This window comes from Callorhinus ursinus, unplaced genomic scaffold (genome assembly GCF_003265705.2).
Source record: "Callorhinus ursinus isolate GAN/ISIS: 27379988/994484 unplaced genomic scaffold, GSC_fseal_2.0 scaffold36, whole genome shotgun sequence".
In the NCBI taxonomy this organism is placed as follows: domain Eukaryota; kingdom Metazoa; phylum Chordata; class Mammalia; order Carnivora; family Otariidae; genus Callorhinus; species Callorhinus ursinus.
The window spans coordinates 10,159,584-10,185,180 of record NW_027397098.1 but is presented as its reverse complement, the minus strand read 5'-3'; the positions used below and the strand labels follow the sequence as shown (position 1 = coordinate 10,185,180).

The window sequence follows — 25,597 nt, the reverse complement described above, 5'->3', positions numbered from 1 at the left end:
CCTGCAAAGAAGTGCTGATTACTTTATATAATTGCAAAGAACTTACGCTAAATTTTTTTCTATAAACTACCACATCTCCTTACGTTCACCAAGAATTAGTGAGATTTCACTCATCTGTATTTGTCATATTCAGTTATAAATCATGTCATTTTCCCCCTTCAAAATGTGTTGGTATTCTTCTTCTTTTTTTTTTTTTTTTTTGGTTCTATCAAACCAAACCACGCCACTGGCTACCAATTTTTATCACCTCTTCCGGATAACGTACAACAGCCTCCTAACTCATACACCAATTTACTCTCTTTAATTCCCCAAATTTCCTCTATGTTTTGTCAAATTAAGTTCTGATATGGTTGGAAGTGGTGGGGTTCAGAGCCGATGGCCAAGAAAGAATTCTTGAGATGTCTTTGGTGTACAAAGGTGGTTTTATTAAAGTGTGGGGACGGGACCCGTGGGCTGGAAGAGCTGCACGGGGTCATGAGGAGTGGCTGATTATATGCTTTCACGTTGGGAGGGGGTTAAGGATAGTGTAAGTCTCTGAGGAATTTAGAAGCAAGGTTTCCAGAATCTTGAGGGGGCTAGCTATTGTTAGAAAAGGTCATTTATTCCTGTCTAGTAAAAACTCAGTCATAAGACCCTTCAGATGTATATCGGTTGGGTCATATGCTTGGAGGGTGATTGCTGACATATCTTGGTCAGTAGAGATAAAGGAAGTTTCCCAAGGAATTCTTATATGTTAAAAAGAAGACTTACAGGATCCTGAGGTGTTGGGCTAAGATTGCCTCTTGCCTTAGCAAAGTATTAACATCGACCTAGCTGAGTTCCTAGAGGAAGGTCACTCTGCCTGTTTTAAGGGCTGGTCAATGGACTGTAAGTAGTAAGGAAATACAACTTTTTCTTTTGCCTTTGTTTCCCACATCAGTTCTTGAGCTCATTTTCATCGTATCATTCCATATTTAACATCTTTATAACCTATCCTATTTTAATATCACTCTTTCGTCAGCAAGGTAGAATGCCTAGCTAGAGCATTTAGGACTTTTGTCTCTAATCTTACAACACTCCTTTAAAGAATTATCCCCACTTTAGACATGAGAAAATTGTCAGGGAGGTTGAGTAACAACAGGTGAGTGATACGTAAACACTAGGGCTTACTCCGAAGCCCACTTTATTTCTAGGTATGCTACATCCCGTGGTATAGCTCAGATGGAAGTCAGACTTATGCCTGTCTTTGAAGACCTTCCAAAGACGGCCTCAGTGCTTGCTACCATTTCTACTCTTTCTTCTTTAAGGATCTTTCTCTGTTCTTTCAGACCATTGTCTATTGCTCTATAAATGAAGCATGCTTCATTTATGCTTCATGCTCAGATGGGTCAGCTCACAATAAATGACCGTTTGGTTTTCCTGAAGAATGCTTCCTTGCTCACCCATGTTCATTATGGTAGAATATCATCATAATTTTCATAAGCCAGCCATTTTACATTTCAAGTTTTAAATGGTATAAACACTCCAAAGAATCTTATTGGGAGTAGACACACTTTTCCCTATTCCTCCTGCTAAGTACAGCTAAAAATCCTGAACATTCTGTATAAAACGAACATAATACTCTTTAAGGTGGAGAAAAAGTAAACCAGTTCTGAAGCCCTCAGAACACCAACATGGTTGTAAACTCTCTCTGTTTTCCTTTTGCTTCATATATCCCAGACTGGGCCCTGGAGAAGCCAGCAACTTGGAAGCATTAATGCACACAGACAAAACAAACCCCAGGAAAAATTTGCTCTCTAGTCAAAGGACCAGGTAAAGGGCCGCCTAACAAGACAGAAAAGTTTTTTGTTTGTTTGTTTTTGTGGTTTTTTTTTTAAAGATTCCATTGATTCACCTGACAGATAAAGACACAGCGAGAGAGGGAACACAAGCAAGGGGAGCAGGAGAGGGAGAAGCAGGCCCCCAGCTGAGCAGGTAGCCCGATGTGGGGCTCGATCCCAGGACTCTGAGACTGTGACTTGAGCTGAAGGCAAATGCCCAACGACTGAGCTACCCAGGTGCCCCCCAAGACAGAAAAGTTTTAGAGAACTACCACTATAACTATGCCAAACACCACAGGGAAAACTATAGTCCAATCTCCATACCTACCAGTGAAAGATGAGTAGGGAGTTAATCTTCCATCCTGGACAGGCTGTTAAGTAGGCACCTTGTAGTCCCTGCTGGAGTAGTAAGAGACAAGACCAAGTGGAGAATAGAGACTTCCTTAGCAGAGGCCACCCAGAGAGGTTGAACTTCCATCCACAGTGGGAATGAGGGACCAACTCCTTCCTCACTGGTGGTACTGCAGGAGGCCTACTGGAAAGTCAGGATTGATCCGGGGTGATGAACCTCCTCCCTCAACACACACACACACACACACACACACACACACACACACACACCAGTGTCAGTGGAGGCCATGTAGCAAGAGGTGCCCCTACTTCTCCTGCCAGAATGGAGTCAGCAGAGGCTTAGCGGGGAGCCTGAACTCCCACCCTTGCCCCCATAGTTACAAGATGGCCCTTCCCCCACTGAATCAATAAAGGCTGTGATGAACCTGAATTTCTACTCCTATGTAGTAGTAATGAGGTGGTTCCTTCCTTAACCTGTTGGCATAAGGTCAGAGGCGGTCTGCTAAAAACAGGAGATTTAAATAAGATCCAGATTCTCATAATATAATACTACAAATGTCCAGGATATAACTGAAAATCACTTGTCATACCAAGAGCCAGGAAAATCTCGATTCAAATGAAAAAAGACAATCATCAGATGCCAGCCCCAAAGCGACAGAGGTACTGGAGTTATCTGACAAGGATTTTATGGCCATTATCATAAAAATATTTCCCAAAGCAACTATGAACATGCTTGAAACGAATTAAAGAATAGAAAGTCTCAGCAACGAAACAGAAAGTAAAAGCCAACTGGTAATTTTAGGCCTGGAAAAACACAATAACTGAAATGAAAAAAATCTCATTAGATGGACTCAACGGTAAAATAGAGGACAGAGAAAAATTCAGTGAACTGGAAGACAGAACAATCATAATTACTCAATCTCAAAAATAGAGAACTGTGTGACCATAAAAAAGATCTAACACTCATGTAGTCAAAGTCTCAGAAGGAAAGGAGAAAGAGAGTGGGCAGAAAAAGTATTTAAAGAAATAATGGCTGAAAAATTTCCAATTTTGACAAAAGACATAAGCCTACAGATTAAAGAAGCAATGGGACCCCAAACTGGATAAACCCAAGGAAAGCCACATCAAGACATATTATAACTGAACTTCTGAAAACTAAAAACAAAGTGAAAATCTTGAAAGCAGTGAGAGAGAACCAACACTTACTTGTAGGGGAAAATAATTCAAACAACAGCAAATTTCTCATTGAAACCATGGAGGCCAGAAGGAAGAGTGTACAATTAATAAGTGAGTTGAGCAATGCTGCAGGACAAAAAAGCAACATACATAAATCAAGTGTGTTCCTATACACTAGCAATGAACATGTCCAAAAGCACAATTTAAAAGACAATTTAAAATTAATCCAAAATGAAATGCTTGGACATAATCTAACAAAACATACACAGAATTTGTGTACTGAAAATTCCAAAACCCTGAGGACAGACATCAAAAATCTAAACAAATGGAGACATGCATGGAGTTCACGGATTGGAAGTCTCAACATAATATAGACGTCAAGTCCATGTCTGCTTAATACAATGCAGTCCATGTGGGTTTAGTGCAATTCCTATTAAAATCCCAGCAAAATCTTTGTAGATGTAGTCAAGATGATTCTGAAACTTACACTGAAAGGTAAAGGGACTAGAATAACTAAAACAGTTTTGAAAAAGAAAAATGAAGCAGGAGGAATCACTCTACTCAATGTTAAGACTCGTTATATAGGTACAATAAACAAGACTGTGTGATAGAGAACAGAACCCAGAAGTAAATCTATGCAGGTACAAAGGGGTAAAAGTAATTCAGTGGAGGAAGGATAATCTTCTCAGAAGAGTGCTGGAACAATTGAATAGTCATGGCAGGGAGAGCCTTGACCTAAATCTCACAACTTATGCAAGAATTAAGACAAAATGGATTATAAGTTTAAGTGTAAACTGTAAAACTAGAGACTGCCAGAAGAAAAGTAGAAGAAAAATCTCTCAGACCTAGGGCCAAGTGAGGAGTTCTTAGACACAACACACCAAAAGCACAATGCATAAAAGAATAAAATTGGCAAATTGGGCTTTATCAGAATTAAAAACTTTAGCTCTACAAATTCCCTTGGCAAGAGGTTGAAAAGACAAGCCACCAACTGGGAGAAAAATTTCCACATCTCATATCCAAGAGAAGTTTCATATCTAGAACTCTCAAGAGTCAACAGTAAAAACAACTGAAACAAGCCAACTGGAAATTGGGCAAAAGACATAAAGTGATATTTCATCGAATAGGAGATAAGGATGGCAAATATGAATAGGAAAGGAATTTCAACATCATTAGCAATTGGGGAAATGCAAATTAAAGCCATGATGAGACATCACTATAAACCTATCAGAAGAGCTAAAAGAAAAGAAAAACTCCATTACAACAGTAAGAACTGGGAAGAAGCAGAGAAACGAGATCCATCATACATTCATTGCTATAGCCACCTGGGAAATAGTTTGGCAGACTCTTTTAAGATAAGCATGTACTTACCAAAAACCCCATACTTATACTCCTGGACATTGATCCCAGAGAGGAGAAAATTTACATCTGTACAAAACCCTGTACACTATTATTCATAGCAGCTTTTTTTTAATAGCCAAAAACTAGAAACAACCTGAATGTCCTTTGATAGGTGAATCGCTAAATAAATTGTGGTACATCCATACCATGGATACTACTCAACGATAAAAAGAAATTAACTATTGTTGCACACAACAACTTGGTTGGATCTCAGGGGCATTGTGCCAAATGAAAAAAAAAAAAAACCTCAATCTTAAAGGTCACACCCTGCATGATTCCACTTATATAACGCTCTCAAAATAACAAAAGTATGGGGATGGAGGCCAAATTTGTGGTTTCTAGGGTTTAAGGATGGTGAGGATAAGGGGAGTGTGTTCTACTATAAAGAGGAGCGTTGTGGTGGGCAGAGTCAGTTGGTTTCAGCCCAGATTGTGATCTGGGTGTCGTGAGATTGAGCCCCGCATTGGGCTCCTCGCTCAGCACAGAGTCTGCTTGAGATTCTCTCTCTCCCTCTCCTTCTTCCCTTACCCACCCCCATGCTCGCCCATGTGCTCTCTCTCTCTCAAATAAATAAATAAGTCTTTAAAAAAAGAGAGGAACAATATCCTGAGGTTTGTGTTGATTTAGCAGGGTCTAAATCTTCTTCTTTTTTTTTTTAGATTTTCTTTCTTTCTTTTTCTTTCTCTTTCTTTCTTTCTTTCTTTCTTTCTTTCTTTCTTTCTTTCTTTCTTTCTTTCTGATGTATTGTTCCATAATTCATTGTTTGTGTATAACACCCGGTGTTCCATTCAATACGTGCTCTCTTTAAAATAAAATAGTAAACATGTTACATGTTGTCTGAAAAATCTAATTTTATGGAACACAAGTCTGTAATTGAAGTAATCAATATTATCCTTGTGGTTACTCACCCCAATTAAAAACAATTTACAAAAAAAAAGAAAGGAACACTGAGGTTTATGAGGACTACTTTTACAAACATAAATGTGAAGTAGCATTAGACATCACTTGACCTGGGAGAGTCTTCAGTGGGTAAATAATCAAGCCGCTTTTAATGAAATTGTCATCACAGGTCACCATGCCTGGAAGATGCCACCGGGATACTCCTAAACTCATCAGACCCTCTTCAAGGGCACAGGTTGTTCACAGGGATGAGAACAAACCAGGGCACACTTAATGAATCAGAATTGTCTGAGTTTGGTTTTTGCCATGATAATCTTGTATAAGACAGTAGTTGTATAAATTTATCTAATAAAATAGAATACCTACGATGAAAAAAAAAAGAGAGGAGCATTGTGGTAATGGAATAGTTCAGTGTCTTGACTATGGTGGTTACATAAATCTATACATGTGATAAAATAGCTTAGAACCATACACCCACATTGCTCCAATGTCAGTTTCCTTCTGCTGATGTTGTACTGTCGCTATGTAAAATGTCACCATTGAGGGAAACTGGATAGAGTAGAGGACCTTCCTGTACTATCTCTGCAACTTCCTAGGAATCTGCAGTTATTTCAAAACAAAATTTTTTTTCTAAAAAAATGATACAAATACCTTTTATTTGGAAAGATGGGGAGGGAGGCCTCAAGGAGAGGCACCATCTACCAGGAGCTTATTATTCCATCCCAGTCTCTGGGTGGAATTTCTAGGATGCCGAGACCCATCTGACGCAGCGTCCCACTAAGGCTCATCCTTTGCCCGGGTCTCTCTCCATCTAGAGTAGAACTGGGCTTACCTCCCAGAAGTTCAAACCTGCCTTTGTGCTCATATAGTTAGGAAAAAAAAAAGGTCATGGGGGAAGGGATGGAGACTGCTATCAGTTACTCTCTTCCTTAGAAAGCAGAGTTGTGTCCTCTGTCAAAGTGTCAAGGTCACTGGCAGTGAGAATCTACACCTCAAATAGGCAGGAAGTCAGGCTGGATCCAGAGGGCAAATGGGGTGGAATGAAGCTTTGGGGGTTGTCTTCCCTGGCCTGGGGACAGTGTTCCTGGGCTCTTCTCTGGCACTTTATCTCAGAGACAGTAGAAACTGGAGCCTCCTGGGATGCCCCAGCTACAAAGAGTGGCTGTTCTTTGCGGTGCCTTGACTGGGAGTCCATTGTTTTTGGGGCAAACAGATAAGGGGGGAGGGAAACGGGCCAGACAGGACAGGTACGGGGAGACTGGTCTAGCTGTAGACTGAGAAGACTCTGCTCAGGCCCACATTGTGCAGGTTTGTATCAGAGAGTCCAGCCTAAAATGTGAAAGATACGGGGGGCGGTGGGTGACACGTTGTCTGCTGAAAGGCTTGTCCTGATAGGATTACAACCCCTGCGTAGACAAGAGTTTGGAAACTAGCCAAGTAGCCAGGCATCTAGAACACTGCTCTGCCCCTGAGCCTGCATGCTATCACTAGCTAGGGAAACTGAGGCAGGAGCCCACAACTACAGGCTGGGTTAAAATAATGAGGAGGGGGGAATGCCCCACGGGCACTTTGAGGTTCTCTTAGCCCCACTAGTTCTTTAATCTATGAACAGCAAGATGTGGATTCACCTCCCCTTCTTGCCACTGTGGGGGCTGGCCCAGGAAACTGCAGGCAGATCCATCAGTGAAGAAGCAAAGCCAGGAAAAGATGAAAGAGGCTGACCCATATGCCATGGTGGTTAATACCACCACAAGGATCGGTTCGCCCAATTCGTTTTTCTTGTGGGATAATCGAAGCTCTTATTTTTTTACTTGTGAAAGTACAAAGAATCCTATTCCTTTCATTAGTGGTCAAAAGGGAAAATGAACAGAAAGTCAGTCTTGGCAGTTTCCATCAAGGATGTAAAGGGGTTCCCTGGCCTCGAATCTCGCAGGGAAGGTAGGCAATTTTATTTTGCTTGATTAATGCTTTTCATTCAACAATGAACTCAAGTTGCAGGTTTCAGAATGTATGGGTTCGGAAGTAAAACTCCCAATGTCACTGCTGTGGTGTGTGAGAAAGAAGTGAAAGATGGGGTGATTCACACTATGCATTGGCCTTTGCAGATCTGCTCATTTATAAAGGGCCCTGAGTGGTGACAGTAGTTTTAAGGGCAACAGACATGACCCATGGCCTGTTGATGTGCTTTCCCACTATTTCTCTGTACACAACTGGAGTCCTCTTTGTTATGGAAAATTCTGACTGCAGTCATGTGAATTATAAGCCACACTTTGCTCATTCACAGTAATAGCTACGGAGTTAGGAATTTTCCTGCCAGTTTTGATCTTTTCTCTGGAAATGAGATACAGAGGAATTAATTGTTTCCCTGGAGACACCCGGGATGCTGGAAGGAAGACTGTTTTCAGAATCCAGATCTTCAGAGCCCTTGGCCACTCTCAGAGGGAGAAACCCAGATCTGGGTGCCCATATTGCCTATTTATAAAATAAGGGAGCTTGAGTCTCTCTCGACTAGTTTAAGGCACGGCTAACACAGACAGTGGGACAGGGCAGGCAATACACAACAGGGTGTCAGAGGAGGAGAATTCAAATACAATCAGGTCAGCTTGGTACAAATACCTGTAAAACTCAATTCCCTGGAGCCCCTTGAGTTCCCATCCCTGAAGATAGAGAACACACACAAAAACGTCTATTGAGTGAATGAGAATGGAATGCTTTGCCAGAGGTAGCCACGCGAAACTGGTGGTGGTTGTCATTACATCATTACCCTGGGAGCCTTGTTATCAGCTTTCTACTAAAACTTACAGTACAACTCAGCCAGCAAAAAAAAAAAAAAAAAAAAAAGAAATCTTGCCATTTGCAATGAAGTGGATGGAACTAGAGGGTCTTATGCTAGATGAAATAAGCCAATCAGAGACAGACAATTATCATATGATCTCCCTGATATGTGGAATTTAAGAAAAGAAACAGAGGATCATAGGGGAATAGAGGAAAAAATAAAACAAGACGAAATCAGAGAGGGAGACAAACCGTAAGAGACTCTTAAGCACAAGAAACAAACTGAGGGTTGCTGGGCCGGGGGGTGGAGGGATGGGTAATTGGATGATGGACATTAAGGGCATTACAGGTGATGCAATGAGCGATGAATCACCGAACTCTACCTCGGAAACTAATAATATACTATATGTTAATTGAATTTAAATAAAAATTAAAAAAATAAAACAGTACATTTTCATTCTTTTTTAAAATAATTTGCTTTCCTTGAGGTGCCTGGGTGGCTCAGTTGGTTAAGCGTCTGCCTTCAGCTCAGGTCATGATCTCAGGGTCCTGGGATCGAGCCCCACATCGGGCTCCCTGCTCAGGGGGGAGTCTGCTTCTCCCTTTCCCTCTGTGCTCTCTCTCTCTCGTAAATAAATAAAATCTTTTTAAAAAATAATAAAATAATTTGCTTTCCACTGGACCACTCTATACATGTCTATTTCTAGTCTGTGTTCCTGTCTAGTCCCCAGTCCATTGGCAGAGCAAAGACCATGGATTGTCAGAGTCTGAAAACAATCAAGCCCTCATTGGTTTGGGTTACCACCATCAATTATCTTGGTTCTCACACAGTCATTATCCAGTTTCCCTGGTCCTCGTGGGAGTGGTTTTATACAGTCCCAGAACACTTCAAATACATAGCAACATTAGCAGTCAAAATTTCCATCAAAGGGAGAAAATGAAGTCATTTTTCCTCCATTCAGTTGAACTCAACATTGTCACCCAGTGTAGAAAATATGCTGGCCCTGCAGTTCTTGCTAATTACCTTTTATTGCTGCTACCTCCTGCTCTAAAGAGGAGATGGAAAGTATTCTGGAAACTATAATTGGATAGTAGGTTATTTCCAACTGAGGCCAGAGGTAATCATTAGTTTTAGCAACTAGTGGTTCAAAAAAACTATCTGTAACTATGCACTGGGAAGCTGTCCCTTTTAGTGAACACAATTATTTTTTATTCAATCCCTGTTCTCTCTCTAAATACCGTGCCAGTAGAAATAAAAACACATTTCTGGAAGAAAAAAATGGTGGGTTTTTTTGTTTGTTTTTGTTTTTTGCCTTCACTCCCACCTTGCTTAGTTATCATAAGCCCTTTTGAGGCAAAGCGGAACGTGAGGTCCAGAGTGACAATGGGGTCAAATCTCAAATGGCCTCATGCCTGAACCACACATCATTTAAAGGTTTGTTGCAAAAATATCAGACATTTTGAGAGAATAGATGCACTTAAAACTCCCTCCTCTTCTGTGAATACCCTCAAAACTCACGATTATCTTAGCTTAGATGCCCCGGGGGAAGTCAGGAATTGGTTTTGCGTTGCAGAAGGAAACACAGCATAGCATTAGAAGGATGGCAGGATTGGGAACTGCTGACCTTCAAAGCAGGTTTGACATGGCATAAACCAAGCAAAAAACCTGTAAACATTTAGCAGGAAGTGTTACCAGTTTTTGGAAGGGAAATATAATAAAGTCATTAAATGGTCATTTGCTTGGGGACAGTCATGACCTTCAGAACACAGCTCCATCAATCCAGCTGTCCCTGGGTAAGTCCCTATGAAGAGCCTCCATCTGCCCATACCAGCTCAGTGTTGATTTTATCCTTTTGTGGGTATTTTGTATTTTGTTTCTGGCTTTAAAAAGTGATTTTAAAAACAAAAGCAAAAACAAACACCTTGCCTTCCTTCTTCCTACTCCTTATTCCTGAACAGAGCTCCCTCCCTTTCTGCTCCTGTCTACCTTTACAATTTCTGGCACAGATGTTCTATGCTGGATGCCAGTTGTAGGTCAACAGATGTTGTCGTGAAAAATAAGAACGAGGAAATTAGAACATCTCACTGCTTTGCAATGTTTATTAGCACAAAACTGTGGCAATAAACTTTAGTAGAGGGGGTCTTGTGGACATTCTACTCATTGTCTTGGGGACTTAATTCTTACCACAAAATGGATTGCCCTGTGTAGATCTGTTTAATTAAGATCTGTTAAGAAGATCTGTTAAGAAATGTGCTTTTGTGACTTAAAAAAAAAGGCTGAGACTCTGGGATATGATTCCTGAGTTGACTGTCAAATCACTAAGAATTTAAAGAGTAGTAAGAATCAGAGTCATCTGGTACATAGTCCAATCTCTTTCCTGATGTAGAGATCTTTTCAGCAGTAACATGTATCCTTGAGTTTGGGAGTTGAAGGCACGTTAGAGACATAACAGTATAACCCCCTAGAATGTACAACCTAGGGTAGAAATTCTCTTTAGAACATTCTAGTTAGATGGTTGCTTAGCAACTGCTTATTAAACTTTCCGGGATAGAACCATGGACAAGACATACCCTGACGTTTGGGAAAATCTCAATATTTAGAAACAAATTAATTTTAGAGAGCTGATTTCTAGTCTTTGATGAATCCACATACTGGGTTCTGGAGTCACACAGAAAAAAAGCTGACACTCCTTTAGCACACTGGTCTCTCAGATGGCTGAAGTCTACTGGTACAGCTTGGGAGAGCGCCCTCTACTTCCAGACCAAATACCTTCACTCATTTATCCACCATTGCTCTACCATCTTGCCATCATGTCATCTTCATGGGCAAGCCACAGACCAGTGGGGCTCTTCTGAAGGAAGGTGCTCAAGTCTGAACACCCACTGGGTGTGACCTGATTTGCAAAATGTATCCTTTCTATGGGATAAAAATGTACACCAAATTGTTACATTACATTGACAACATCTTTCTTACAGACAGTTACCATTCTGTCTAAGAACATTTCCAGGGAAGAAATACTTTACTAATGAATTCATGCTTCTTCATTGGCTGTGGGCTGTTCTTTCTGATTCTCATTTCCCTTCAAACCCACTCCTTCCTTGCTAGATAGCTGTTTGGTTTCTTTCGAGGGAGGGACAATTTTGTGAAGTGGTACTCTGGTAGTTCAACACTCCAGTGAAGACTCAATATTAAAGAAAAGAAGAGACAAAATAAAAGGCAGAGATTTTATGGACAGAAACACATTTTAAAAGCCTGCTGTAAGATGCTTGACACAAACAGTAGTAAAACACCACAAGTATTAGGTAAACCAGTTGGTAGCCCTTAAAGACACTCTGAAGCAGGAAAAATCGAGATGTTTTCCAGATAATCCAAGTCCCTCACCACCTAGGAACATCCTATCTTCAGTTTCTTTTTAAACTCGATTTTATGACAATTGTAGCCAAAAAAAATACGTGTTGGAGAATTACCCTACAAGAAAACATAATTAAATGTTGACAATGATTAAGTTATGAGTCATGTTTTTCTAATTATATTTGTATTTTTTTTGAACTTTCTTTTTTGAATATTATTTTTGTAATGGGAAAAATATTTACTTTGGAAAGTGTAACGGCCTTTTTATAGACTTCTCTTTAGCCTAAGATAGGTGATAAACTCTTATAATATACACAAGCATATGGGAAAACCATGGGCACTAACAAAAACAGCTTTCAGAGGAGAACATGTTTTTGAAAAAATTTTTAACTCTGCAGTTTTAAAAATATTTCAAACCTTCCCTTTGCTAAACAGGAAAATTCTTTGAAAATTGGCTAATGGTCTCAAAAACAGTTCAGACAGATTTATAGGAAAAAAATATTTGGATCCTATCTTAAAATAGTTTCTTTGTAAATAAAAAGCCTGAAATATTTTTGAGTCCAGACTCAAGTAATTTCAAAAGCGTTTTAGATTAGTTTGCTCTGTAAAGGGGTGCCTTAAGGTTTTAGAAGAAATCTCACTCCAGAACCTGATGCGATTGTCCCATCTGACTCTAAATTTCCAAAAGTAAGATGGCTTCTGCGAAAGATGCATGATTTTCAATTTGAGGCTGATGTTCCGGAGAGCAATACTGCTCTAACTGCCGGGTCTGCAAAGATAATAGCTTGCTGAGCCAACACTGGCCTCACCCACAGTCACCAACGCCCCCACCGTGTGCCTCATTCCATTACCATAACCCTCATCTGTTCTCCTTGAATTGGAACGAAGGGAATGGATTTCCGGGTCTGGGAAAGCATTTCTTACTTTCTTTATCTGTATCCTCAGGGGTTTGAACTAAATCCTTTCCAAGACCCCTACCAGATATAAAATTCTGAGCTTCTTACATTGCAATGTATAATTCTGGAATTGCTCACAGACATGTGTGCCCAGAAACTTCGAGCAAAACGCCAGAACGGAAGGTCAGAGTGTGTGAAATCATGCAGTTTTTAATCTTTGGCATTTGTAATGTATAGCATCATCAGAACAACTTCTGTTTCTTTAACTTTGTCTTATACAGATAGGGGGGATCTTGCTCTTGCAGATTTCTGAGGCATCTTTATATTCACTCTCTTTTTTATCCTTACATTTCTTTCTCTTTGATTCACTCATGGTTTATACTTTTTATCCCATTTCTTTCCTCTTCTTTGTCCTCTTGTTTGACCTCTTTGCTTGCCATGATGTTTTCTACTGGAGATTTTGCGAAATTAGTTGTCCCGAGGATAGAATAAACACCAAGAGAGTACTGGCATTCTTGGGTTTAAAAAAGAACATTAATTTTCGCTACACTAAATGGGAACATCCCAACTGGCGAATCTGTACTATTTCCTGTTCGTGTAATGAACGTGCCATCCCGACTGTCCTGGGTCACCTTGCTGTCTTCCCTCCCACTCCTTGGGGATGTCCCTTGTGCTGTCACATTCCCCTGGAACCTCCTTTCACATACAGACCTGACGTTCTGTAGGCATTCCATGCTACATAAGGCCTGATACTTACACTACCAAAATGTTGCTTGGAGAAAAGCTTCCTGGATTCCTAAATTATTTTATTATTTATATAGTCAAATCAAAATAATGCAAAGGAAACGAGCAAGGACAGGCCTGCATTTGGAAAATGGAAGACACCCTCCCCTTTTTCCCCACCCCCACATGTCTAGAGTCTAGGCAGTGACCGGGCAATTCGAATGGGCTTACACAGAGGTTTAGAAATGTGGGGGTGGCTGAGGCCGAGGGATAATCCAAAATGTCTTCTAAGTGACTTTGGGGAAGACAGCTTGAGCTAAAAAGAAAATTGTGTTGAGTGAAAAGTTCAATAGCTAATTCTGTCAATCTAATTGAACAGGCCATCGGAAGACAGCAAAAAACCAAAATGAAAAATGGCTGGAAAATGACTAATTTGATGACATTTCTAATTTTGTAGTTCAGTAGTAAATACAGGGAAGCGATACATAGATTGATTTTATCAGGATAAGAGAGCAAGAAATCTTGAAATTCAGAAAAAAAGTCATAAATACTTTCCTAGAATAATCTAGAACGCATGTCTCCAAACCTCTCTTCTTATACAAGCTTCATCACTAAAAGGAATTTCTAAATTAGGAATTTTTAGGAATATTTTTCAGAAATATAGTTGGTAGAAGTAGTAATAGATGGGGGGCAAGAGTGAAAACCTGCTAAAAAAAATTTTTTTATTATGTTATGTTAATCACCATACATTACATCATTAGTTTTTGATGTAGTGTTCCATGATTCCTTGTTTGCCTGTAACACCCAGTGCTCCACGCAGAACGTGCCCTCTTTAATACCCATCAAAAATAAAAATATTTTTCAACTGGGTCTTTCTTTTAAAGGACAGGTTTGTACCTTTTAGCCACCTAGAAAATGTCTAATGCCCAGCCACTCAACAGCTACTTTTGTTTTCAAATGACGAATTGGGCATATGATCCTCAAGCTGTATATCAGGAGCCTCGTGCCATGAGCACACTGAAAAAGAAAAATCTTGAAATAACACATTTAAAATGTTTTCCTTCCCATGCCCCCTCCCCAAACTCAGCCTCGTTTCGGAAAGGTGAGAGGGATTCTGGTGGGAGACACGCTCTTCCAGGGAGGAGTGCCCCTTACATTCTAAGCACAAGGACAAAGACTGTTTTCATAGTTGATATGTGTGGATTACATACGTTTAATAGGTCCCGAGACTATTGGAAAATCTCCAAGTCAGTACTGACTGCCAAGATGATTGCCAAACTCCTGGTGCTTTCAGGCTCCTCATGATGCAAATGACAGGAGGTTCCATCAGTGGACACCTATGGCTCGTGTTGTGCTGTAGCACCCTGGCGGCAACATAGTTTTCATGCAGACACCAAGGCTTTACTTTGTAGGTCTGAAAAGGCCAGCCTTCCTGTCCCGTTATCCACTGAGATGAACTGCTGTTTCAAGGTTGTGACAAATGACAGAATGGCTCAGAATTGGTCAGCTTGTGCCTCTTCTCTGTCCACCTGACACAGAAGGTTTCTGGAACGTATCGCCTGCCAGTAGGCATTTTATCCTAGTGGATTCAGCGTCATTCCTGAACTATCCCTTGCATCTCCTTTCGTTCTCCAAGGGAAGGTAGCATCCTGGGTCCTCAGAGTTTACAGCTTTATTGCGGGAAAGAGGGTGAGAGGAAGTGAGGGACAGAAGTGCCTCTGGGGGATTCTCTTGTTCTCATTCAATCTTGAATTGAGAGCAGTTGCCTGTGAAAAAAAAAACCAAAAAAAAAGGATCTTTTTTTTTTTTTTTTGCATGCATCTTCAAATCTTCCAATGGCAGGATGTGTTTCTGGGTTGAGAGGAAGCCCTTCAGTTCTGGAGGCCCAATAAGGTGAGATTTATGATCTGCCCAACCCAGCTCAGCAAACCACAGATACTTTCCATCATCCTGCTAATCAGCTAGAACATGTATATGTGAAAAACAGAAAGAGAAAAGGTTAAACTGTTCTCTGGTCGTCTGAGTTAAGGGGCATTGGAGAACAGCAGAGAAGATGCAGCAATGCAATCAGAAGACTTGTTCTTGGAACATGCCTCTAAAAGGTAACTTACGTTTGCACTCGGGCTGTGCGTCACAAATAAACCTCCCAGGCTCAGCCGCTACAGCTAATAATTACCTGGGCTTATAAGAGTGTATCTTAAGGCTATTGGTCAGTATCTTTGAACAAACATTTATTGAGTTCCGATGTCACCAGTGTCGGGGTGGGAAAAAATTTTCCTTTATCCTCTTATGTTTGGTGACTGGGGCCTGTGAATTAAACTGGCAAAAGACAGAGAAATAGGAGAAAAGGTTTATTTTGTTTGTACATGGAAGCTTCACAGAAAAGATTTGAAAACTGAAAGAAGCAGTTTGGCTTGAGAGTTTATAGGCCATTTTAACAAAGGGTAATAAGCTGTGAAGAAGTGACTAGACAAAGGAAAAGGGATTTGGCTCCTAGGGGCAGTAAATATATGGGGGAAACAGCTGGAAGATAAACAGTTATTTAATAATATTTGTTATGCGGACTCAAGTTGGTGTGTCCTTTGTGGTGATGAAGACCCATTCTCTTCTTCCTGCTATAGGAGAGGGAGACACTTTTACACATGGAAACATATGCCCTGTTTTAGGCAGGAAAGAGGAGCGCAGCCTGTTCCTCCTGAATCTGCTGTTTCTCAGTTGCCTTAAGCTCAAAATAATCCTTATACCAAAGTGGCATATTTTGGGGTGGCATGTCCTGATCCCCTTCATTACCATTTCATTAGCATACTGCTGCGATTTTTTTTTTTCTGGCCCTCCTGTGCATAGGCCAACTTGATCCATTACTGATTAAATGAAGGCGTTAATTACAAAAGCAGACGTTTTTGCATTGAAAGCATCAAAGAAAGGTACTAATTTTTCAGACATCTTACCAGCTCAAGTATATATATTTACTAGGACTTTATTTCCCTTCAGAAATACATTTAGTAGAAATGTTGACTATGCTAGAGATAATCATCATCATGAGTGTGTGTGCATGTGTCTGCCACCAACTATATGAACACAAAACAAATGTTTGGAGTGGAAATTACGCTTCCCTTCTAAAGGGTAGTATTATGCGTTTTATAACTCAAACACATAATCAAGTAACAAGAAAGCCTCAACAAGTCTGTGGGAGGGGAGGGCCAATACTTTGCTGATTTTAGTATCATGTGAGTTACATAAACAAAAGTCATTTATCTTGGGGATGGTCCCAATAATTAATTCATTATTAAATAAGTAACAATTTGCTCTTTTGTGAGCAGTGCATTTTTTTTCATGTTCCCGGTCTTTTTAAAATTTATTTATTTATGTATTTATTTGAAAGAGAGGTTTTTTTTTAATTTTTTTTCTTTATTTATTTGAGAGAGAGAATATGAGCAGGAGGGAGGGGCAGAGGGAGAGGGAGAAGCAGGAAGCCTGACCGGGGCTTGATCCCAGGACCCTGGGATCATGATGTGAGCCGAAGGCAGACGTTTAACCGACTGAGCCACCCAGGCGCCCCTTGTTCCCAGAGTCTTAGGCACAGACCAGGAGTGCTCTAAATTAGCACACAGTTATATAGTTTCTTCAAGAGCCCGTGACTTGCTTTCAGATGAACCCCGCTTCCTCTGCCTGGTATTTGTTTACTTCTTACCTCCCAACGTCCAAATCCAATCCTGCTGCTTCACACCTATTTCAAATGCTGTCTCAAGCATAACTTCCCCTGATGCCTCTCTACTCTCTTTGAACTGCCATGGCAGACAATTTTTTCTCTGTCTCTCTCACAAAACTATCACTGTCTATCACGCTTGTCACTTATTTGCCTGCCTTGTATCTTCTACCAAAGTGTGAGCTCCTCAAAACAGAACCACAGAGACTAACACCATGCCTTGACCAGAGCAGTGCTCAGTAGATTTTTCACAAATAAATGAAAAAGGGGAGATAATACAGTGAGCTCTTGATTATTCTTGGTTTGATTAGCCATTCTGTTGATTATGTTTGGGAAACCTTGCATTCACTTATTTTCAATTGGTAGATGCTTGAGGAACATGATTTAATGTTAATAACAATCTGAGCAAAATAAAAAAAAAAAAGCACAGTAAATCTTAGGCAACATCACAAACAACAAACCCAAACACATAATTTGGTGCAACGTGAAATTAAATAGTTTTGCGATTGTTCTCTGCTTTTGGATTACTTATTGACTGATCTCTCTGTAGGCAGGGAGGCATACAAGTTGACTGTGGTGTATGGGCAAGTTGGGGAAGGGAACAATCATCTTGGAACTTAAAGAAATAAAACTCTTTTTGAAGGACTGCTTGCATTCAGTGGATAAAATGGTTCTGACTTACCAACATCAACAGTGTGATGAGGAATTACCCAAATGACACCTTTCTGGAGAGAGCTGGAGATATTTGGGCATCTTCACAGATTTTTTGAATATCAAGAAAGGAATTGCAGGGAACATTTCTGACACACAGGGAAATAAAGCCTTCATATGAATTTGAATGGAAAGGGTAAATTTCCTAATTACCTCATAGTTGCCAAGAGAAATAAGCACTCAGATGGTGTAACCTGTTTTAAAGGAAAGATCGACAAAAAAAAAAAAAAAAGGTAGATCAACAAACTGGTTTTCAGGTAATAAAGAAGCCATCAGGGATGCCTGCGTGGCTCAGTCATTAAGCGTCTGCCTTCGGCTCAGGTCATGATCCCAGGTCCTGGGATCGAGTCCCACATCGGGCTCCTTGCTCAGTGAGGAGCCCGCTTCTCCCTCTCCTTCTACTGCTCCCTCTGCTTGTGCTCTCTCTCTGTCTCTCTCTCTGACAAATAAATAAATAAAAATCTTAAAAAAAAAGAAGCCATCATAGAGATCCAAAACAAAATCTAATAAAAATAATAAGAACCGCTAAGCACAACAAGAAAAAAAAACCACATAGAGCACATAACCAATTCCACAAAAAGATGTCCATTCTCTATTTCAATAGAATGACAATTCACTTTGTACAGAGAGTATAGCTTCTCTGTCAGTCAAAGAAAGTAACCAAAATATTGACCTTTACCAGTTCCCTGCAGATTAGGAAAGCTGTTTCTTGTAATAAAGATTCTGGCCCTGAGAAGTTGAATTTGCAGCAAATCTGCGAACTTAAACTTGTCCTCATATTGGAGAATTGAGAAATTAAGGAGGTTATGCTCTTCAACCCAACATGCTTTCTGTTGTAGAATGGATGGGTCAACACAATACTCTCCTCTTATCAGTGAAAAATTATGTGAATTGCAAATTCTACCCCATGTAGCCTTCCGATGACTATGGAGCTGACCCTTGAACCACACAGGTGTAAACTGCATGGGTCCACGTATGCAGAACTTTTTCGATAAACACGGTACAGTATAAATGCATTTTCTGTTATGATTTTCTTAATAACATTTTCCTCTAGCTTACTTTATTGTAAGAATACAGCATATAATACATACAATATACAAAAGATGTGTTAATCAACTGTTTATGTGATCGGTAAGGCTTTGGGTCAACAGTAAGCTATTATTAGTAAAGATTTTGGAGAGTTAAAAGTTATACACGGATTTTTGACTGCATGGGGCATCGGCACCCCTAACCCCCCACATTGTTCAAGGTTCAACTGTATATTAATATACTTAGCTGTTGCCATGTACAAGATGATCTCTACGGCGGGTTCCATAACTCTGTAGGGGAGTCTTACTGCCTCCAGGCTTGACATTCTGTTTTCAGCGGGGGTTCCCTTGGATCCAGGAAAAGCCGGGTAGTAAGCATTAGCCTGGAATACTTACTAGGAAGCCGCTAGCCACATGTGGCTATTGAGCCCTGGAAATGTGGCTGGCCTGAACTGAAATGTGCTGTCGCTGTGTAAAAACACAAGCCAGATTTTGAAGACTTAGGCTGAAAAAAAGGAATGCAAAATACCTCAATATTTTTTATGCCGATTGCATGCTGAAATGGCAAACTTGGAATATATTTGATTACAGAAAATATATTATTCAAATTAATTTCACCTGTTTCTTTCTACAGAAATGTGGCTCTCATGTGCATGGCTTACTTTACTGGGACTATTTGAATTGAAAATTACATCTGTGCCTGGCATTCCTGCTCGCATTCTATTTCCATTGGACAACTCTGGTAAAGGGGCAAGACCTTTCTTTCAAAGAAAGCCCTGTGGCCATGTACAGGCTTCAGCCCGTGATCTTCAAAATGCTCAGGGATAGGACCAAGAGGCTCTGGAAGATTCTATCGGCCTTTGGGAATGTGTGTGAGTTGCAAAGCCAGAGATAAAATAGTGATATCTGGTCTTGAGACATAGGCTCCTCCAATTTCTTTGAGCCCAAAGTGTGGACTCCTTAAAACAATACTGTATGAAGATATTTCTGTAAACAGCTCCAGTCCTTCAAAAACAGTTCATTTTGGCTGGGGTCTTTTGGGCTTGGGATGTGGCCTTCCACTCGTGCCATAAATTTACTGTCCAAAGGAATGAGGCTTGAACGTTGTATATTCATTAGAATAAAAATGGTACCATTGATGTTAAACATTATGAAGTTGTTGCTAAATCCAGTGATGAGTCAGGGCCCCAAGGAAACAACTCTTAAGTGTCATTAGAGATTCCTTCATTATCTTTCTTTCATTACATTTTTTCCTCTGAATAAAACTCCCTGTGAGAAAACCAATACATTTAGTAGGCAATAATATTATTTAGGTGCTGTCTTAAGCCTGTTCGGGCAGCTATAACAAAGTACCAGAGATTGGGTGATTTATGAACAACAGACATGTATTTCTCGCTGTTTTGGAGTCCAGACATCAAGGTCAGGGCGCCAGAGTGCTCAGATCATACACGCTGCAACTCCTTTTGTGGGCTGCAGACGGCCAACTTCTCTTTGTGTCCTCACACGGTGGAGACAGAATGCATAGCTCCCTGGCCTCCCAGTGGCACTGATCCCATCATGGGGGCCCCACCCTCATGACCTCATCACCTCCCAAAGGCCCCACCTCCAAATACCATCACACTGGGGATTAGGTTCCAACAAATGAATTTTGGAGGGACCCAAACATTCAGTCCATAATAATTGTCTATTTTTTAAAAGCAATTTGTAATCTGTATTTTCATAAAGACTATCCTATTTGAATCACACAAAAGTCCTATGAGGTCTTTAGGATGGATATTATGGGCCCTATTTAATGGACAATGTCACTGGAGCTTTGATCCATTTCTCCTACTTAGTAAAAGTGAAGGTGGAAGCAGGACTTTGGCCTCAGTGGGCTTTCAGTTTGGTGGGCTGCCATATAGCGGCGGTTAAGGATAAGGCCATAGGGTTGAACTGGATCCCAATCACCCACTTACTCACTACACTGAGAGGTGAACCGTACTGAACCTCTCTACACCTCAACCTCCTTATCCATAAAATACCAACAACTATTATACTTTCCTCCTGAGAAAATCATGGGGAATAAATAACCTAACACCTATTTCACAGATACAGAAATAGAAGCCCAGAGATGTCAAGTAACTGGGCCAGGCCACACAGCTTAGCAGTGGAAGATCCAGGTTTGAAATGAAGTCTAACTCCAAAACCTGTACTTTTTTTTTCCTAAGTGGGGCTGTCAAAGTTCTTTTTTTCTTTTTCTTTTTTTTTTTTAGCTTTATTGCAGCATCATGAACAAATACAATGGTAAGATATTTAAAGTGTACATCATAATGATATACAGTGTGAAAGGTTTTCTCCCATCTAGTTAACAGATACTTCACTCGTTTAGTTTGTTTTTTTCAGTGAGAACATTTTTTATTCTCTTAGCAAATTTCAATTCTATGATACAGGTGTTATCAACTATAGTCACTATGTTATACATCGGATCCTCACACCCTATTCATCTCATAGGTGAAATTTTAAGACAGTGTAAGAGGTTTTACCAAGCTCCCCTTCTGGCCCCTACCCTGCTGTCTCTGTCTGGCTTATTTCAGTTTACATAATGCCCTTAAGATCCACCCATATTTTTGCGAATGGTCAGATTTCCTGCTTTCTCATGGCTGACTAATATTCTATTATAAAGATAAAGATCTATATATACAGATATATAAATCTATATCTATATTTCTATATATCACATTGTCCTTATGTTTTCACTCACTGACAGACACTGAGGTTGTTTCCATGTCCTGGCTACCGTGAATAATGCTGCCATGAACATGGGATGACAAATATCTCTTTGAGGTCCTGTTTTCATTTCCTTTGGGTCTATACCCCAAACTGGGATTGCTGGGTCATATGGAAGTTCTATTTCATTTTTTGGAGGGACCCCCATTCACGTCCCCATCTGGTCCATTTCAGACACAAGAATGTTCCAGGTTCAGCAGTTAAAATGTCCAGCTCAGCATCACACATACTCAGAACTCTTACTCCATTGGGAGCCTCTCCTTCCCTCGGTGCTACTCAGACCGGGAAGCCTGAGGCGGAGCAGGGTGCAGCGTCCCCTTTCCTTGGTTAGTCCCCTCCTACCCTGTCCCCACACTCATCCTTGGCCCTGTTGGGGAAGGGGAGAGCATTAGGAGGTGACGTGGTTGGTACCATCTTGATCCAGCATCCACACTCTCTGGCTCGCGGCTGTCCCCAGCAGACTGTGTCACGGGGTTCTTGTGTGGGTTGTGCAGAACCATTGTTCCCTCTTCTTGGGCCTCAGCAAGGCACCTTTTCCTGGGTCACTTTCCCTAGGCACTTCTCTTGGGCTGAGTCTCCTGGCTCATGGGACCCCCAGGCTTCCTGGCACCACCTCCATCCCTGGGCAAGCACAGGGACCTCCTACTACAGTTCTGCCTCTTTTGGTCCTTTGCTGCCTCGAGCACTGCCATCACCTTTATATTCCACGGGTGGGCATCACACACCCATATTCTTTACACCTCCCAAACTCCAGGAGACCTGACCGAAGGTGTCCCCTTGAAGCTCCTCTAAGTTGTATGGTGGGGAAGAGGTAACCCCCTGAAGAAATGCCGACAATTTTCTCAAAGAATTACCTCCACTCTTCTCTTTGACTTCCAGGTTCCCACACACTCCAGGAGACAGAGGACCAGCAAACCATCCCCACACCTGTTTCCAGACCCCACCTTGCAAGTCCTACATAGGTGGTCTGGATTCAACTTCACTCTGGAGCAGAGAATACTTGACACCTTTTCCTGAGGCTCTGGAGGCCTGAGCCACGATTGAAATGAAATGTCCCTTCCCTTTGCCCTACCTGTACCCCGTGTAAAATACTTGTATCTGTGTCTGGCATATAATAAGTGCTCAGTTAATATTTGCTTTATTATTTCCTGAGATCTGCTGCTGTAACTTTGACAAGTTGCCTAAAGTTCACTCTGCTTCATTGTGTCAGGGTCCTGGTCAGGTGCTCATGGTGGAAAGCCTGGCCCCAGCCCAGACTGGGCAATGATGAATTCCCCAGCTAGTAGCAAGCTTTCTGCCTGTCCTAAAGCCATGGCAGCCCTTTTTAGAACAGACCTGGGGGTGCAGTGCCCTGAGGAATGCACCCAGGTGAAAAGGTAATTTTGATATGCAAAAGAAAAGCATTGAAAGCTATAAAAGCCTTGACGGAAGAGCATAAAAAAGATGCTCAGCCCACTCTTGTTGGGGAGAAGACAGCTCCCCCCCCCCCCGCCCCCACCCAGGGGCAGGAAACCAGAAGCACAGTCAAGGACAAGCCAGAAGAAGAGTCTATAGAAATCCCAGCCAGTAGGTAGGCTGCAGTCTCTGTATCAAATCATTTCCACACTAAATGGAGAGAAGTAATACAGTTTACTTGGCAGCGTCTTTGTTTGTTAAACAAGTTGGGACGAAAGCTGGAGCCTAGATTATTTATCCTCATCTGAAATGTATGAAAACAACACTTAGAACATACTTTTTGGTGTAGACAAGGAGGAGTCCTTAATGAAGCATTTACTTGTGTCTGATTTTTGCTTGTTTTTACCAGGTTCCTTTAATCTGATAGATGGTCTAAACCTCAGAGTAATGCCCTTGGAATCTCGTGAAGATGTGTAAAGCTGGGGCATCTGGGGGCTCAGTCGGGTTAAGCATCTGCCTTCGGCTCAGGTCATGATCCCAGGGTCCTGGGATTGAGTCCCACGGAGGGCTCCTTGCTCAGTGGGGAGATTGCTTCTCCCTCTCCCTCTGCCCCTCCCCTTGCTCTCTCTCTCTCTCTCTCTCTCTCTCTCTGTCAAATAAATAAATAAAATCTTAAAAAAGAAAAAAAGATGTGTAATGCTGAGGATGCTTCTCACGCTGAGACCCAGCCTCTGTGCTTGTGGTAGCCACTGGGGCTTGTTGATGTCAGCTAGGGCTGCCGTAACAAGACATCAAGGAAAGAGGGCTTAAACAACAGACACTTACTCTCCAAGACTTCTGGATGCGTGAGGTCCAAGATCAAGGGGCTGGCAAGGTTGATATCTGGTGAGATTTCTCTTCTTGGCTGTGAAGTGGTTGGTACCAATATATATATATATATTATAGACCCAAAGGAAATGAAAACAGGACCTCAAAGAGATATTTGTCATCCCATGTTCATGGCAGCATTATTCACAGTATATTATTCACCAACAATATATATATTGGCCACCTTCCTGCCGTATACTCACATGGCCTGCCTTTTCTGTGTGAGTGCACATTCCTTCTATCTCTTCCTCTTATAAGGACACCAGTCCTATTCACTCAGGACCCCACTCTTATGACCTCATTTAATCTTTATTACATCCTTAAAAGGTCCTGTCTCCAAAAACAGTCACATGGGGGCTTAGCATATGAATTTGAGGGGGACCTGATTCAGTTTGTAACAGAGCTGTGCATAAATGTTCCATTTCTTCTACTGGGCGTTTGGGAAGACTGCACGTCCTGCTTCCTTTGAATTCAGATGTGGCTCAGGGGTGAAAGAGTATCGTCACTTGCTTTGTTTGATGAAATGGGTGATTAAGTGATGTGCAAACAGGGAAGAGGCTTAGATTCTAATCTAAGGCTTAAATTCCCACATTCCCCTCCAAACATCTGTTCTGGTGATGCTCCTGCTTCCAGGGGAGCCTGATGAACAAAGCACCCCTGCTGACCAGTGCTGTCCACGTATGAGAGAGAGAAATTAAAAAATACACACACACACACACTTTTATGTGTGTTTTAGCAGTGAGATTTGGGGTTGCTTGTTGCTTGTGCATGGCCTAGCCCATCCTGACCTATGCGAAGTTTGAGTATTTGGGGGTTGCTTTTGCTTGTGCATGACATAGCCCATCCTGACTTATACCAAGGTCGAGTATTCATTTGTTATGACATTTGGGACTTATAAAACCCAACACATACCTTTACATCTTCTCTTCCTAGGCTATGGCAGAAAACAGTGTACAATGGTACTTATTCTGGCAACTTATTTATTTTTTGTTCCTTTTCTGAGAATACATGGGCTAATATTTATAATATATGTCATCTAACCTGGTAATTCTCTTATACCAGGCTTTCTCCCAAGCTACAAGCCAACCTTCCTAAATGACGGCCTGAGGTCCTTCCCATCAACTCAATGCTTGTGTCTTCACTTCATGCTCAAGAACAAACTTGTTCTACCCCAAACTCTAGTACTTTCTCTGGCTCACCACTTTTATGATCATCGTGTCTGCAAACCTCAGAGACACTTTATGTGTGTATCAGAGGTAGAGGAAATATGTCTTTGAAATCTTTCTATTTTTATGAAAATTGGTTTGGATAATTTCAAACATGGACAGAAGGCAACAGAATTATGCCATGAACCTCCATGTCCCCGTCATCCAGCAACTCATTACCAGCTCATGGCCCATCTTTTTGTTTCTTTGTTTCTATATCTACCCCAATCAGATGATTTTGAAGCTATAAATGCTTCAGTATGCATTTCTAAAAGATAGGGATTCTTTAAAAAAAATAGCCACAACACTTTATCACAGAAAATTATATATATATATATATATATATATGCTATTTCAAGTTAATGTTCCTCTTCTGCAGTTTGTCAACTATCTCATAATTTTGTTGTGGTGGTTGACATCTATGTGATTCAGGTTGAAATAAAGTCCACGCACCTCCATCAGTTGATCTGTTTCTTTAATCTATAAATGCTCTGATTCCCCCTCTCTCTCTCTCTTTCCCTTTTTCCTTACAATTCAGTTGTTGAA

At 41.0% G+C, this 25,597-nt stretch overlaps 1 long non-coding RNA gene across 3 annotated transcripts; it reads left to right on the top strand.

Moving 5' to 3' along the window:
- Nucleotides 1-15,335: 15,335 nt before the first annotated feature.
- Nucleotides 15,336-23,610, top strand: LOC141370489 (uncharacterized). 3 transcript variants are annotated; one of them, XR_012374546.1, is made up of 5 exons: nucleotides 15,336-15,475; nucleotides 18,704-18,790; nucleotides 19,453-19,690; nucleotides 21,759-21,910; nucleotides 22,464-23,610. It is a non-coding gene; the product is annotated as an uncharacterized lncRNA (long non-coding RNA). The 3 variants fall into 3 exon arrangements; XR_012374548.1 differs by lacking the exon at nucleotides 18,704-18,790; XR_012374547.1 differs by lacking the exon at nucleotides 21,759-21,910.
- Nucleotides 23,611-25,597: the final 1,987 nt, after the last annotated feature.